Here is a 1,790-nt window from a genome sequence, read left to right on the forward strand (position 1 = left end):
GCACTCTGAACGTTCTTAGGACTGTTAGAGAGGATAAAGTGAAAATTGCAATAGACGCATTATAAATAAGCGCAAAAATAATTATATAATAAATCAACAGTGGCAGATCCAGGAATTCGAAAGAGAGGTGAACAAGGGAGACCGAGAAACCACCCACCTGAGCCTCACAATGGTTGGGGCTGAGGTAAGAAATTTTATGATTATGGCATCTCTAGATTGCCGGAAATTACACTCTCACACATAAATTTTAATATATTTTTCTTTTTTCCCCCTTAAAAATGAAGGGGGTGGGGGCGGGCATTGAATCTACCCCGGCTCAAAACATTCTTTATCCAGAATAGTCATAATCACGAAAAATGGACATAAAAAACCAGATCACATCCTAAAAACATATGTATGGACCTTCGCCTCAGCAGTCATTAAAGACACACATCAGGATCGGACTCGATGGAGTTTAATGTCATACCCAGGGAAGGGCACAGATCTGTTTTGAAAGGTGGAGAGGGCGGGCATTTTGTGAGTCGACACCCACCTCAGCCCCACCATTGCTGGGGCTGAGGTGAGAAAATTTAAGGAAATAGTACCTCTAGATGGCCAGAAAAGACACTTTTAGTAAAATTCATCATCACATCACCATTAGTCAAAATGAAGCGCCAAAAAAAATTCTCATGATCTTTTATCAGGAATCTACTTAATATCCAGGACAACTTAGGCCTAGTTATAGCTTACTAAGCTTTAACTATATATACTAGAGTATGATCAAGAAATCACAACTTTTTTTCGCATTTAGCACAATTTTCTTCACTTTTTATTGTTATTAATATTATTATCAATTATTACTATCGTCATTATCATCATTGTTATTATTATTATTACTATTAGTAGTAGTATTATTAAACAAACATGATATTTTATCAGGGATTTTTGACAACCATAGAGATCTTATTCTTATTAATGTGTGTGCGATATACCAGAGAAAAAAAGCTTAAAAACATTGTGTGTGCGATATACCAGAGAAAAAAAGCTTAAAAACATTGTCTTTGAGTATGTACTTTCAAAGAACTTAAATAGCAGAAGAATGAGCTGCTCCGCGTATTTGCATTAAAATCGATGGAACGTTCACCCTCCTGCGGCTGCAGTAAAATTTGAACATTTTACTAAGTGGAGAAATAAAGGAAACAAGCGAACAAGAGCAGCGCCTTTATAATTTTTATATAGCGCCGCCGCGCGGTTGCAGTAAAATTGCTCTCCGTGTACCCACAATGCCTTTTGAACGTATTTTATCTAAAAGTAATATTTTGCAAACCGAAGATGCAAGTTAATGTTTGTGCACCATTATTTTTTTTTTCTGGCATTCTACTTTGGATCGTCTTTAGGAAGCCTACAGTGAAATACATAATCAAAGAAAAGGTTAGAATGAAATAAAATATGGGGATAAGTCTGTTAGCTCTTTTGTTTAGTTATTAGCTAAACTGCTTTATATAAATGAGACGATACATTCTATTCAGTCACTTATCATTTACAGTATAATCTTACGCATATTTTCTATTAAAGTTTGGATTATCAATAAACATTCCTGGGTTTAATATTTCATTTTTTAAATATTTACAGGTAGATGTGGTAGACCTGTTTATGAACCTCCAGCTGGTAGCGTTTATGGCTCGGAAATCATTGACGATCCAGCAATACAACAGACTACGACCAAGGAGGTATCTACGACTAATTATGATTATGGCAGTGAAAATGACCTTGATATTGGAGTAGTAAAGACAATGAAACAGAGTTATTAC

Source organism: Anneissia japonica, unplaced genomic scaffold (assembly GCF_011630105.1).
Source record: "Anneissia japonica isolate Jap-2015-1 unplaced genomic scaffold, ASM1163010v1 scaffold2827_len66361_cov137, whole genome shotgun sequence".
NCBI lineage: Eukaryota > Metazoa > Echinodermata > Crinoidea > Comatulida > Comatulidae > Anneissia > Anneissia japonica.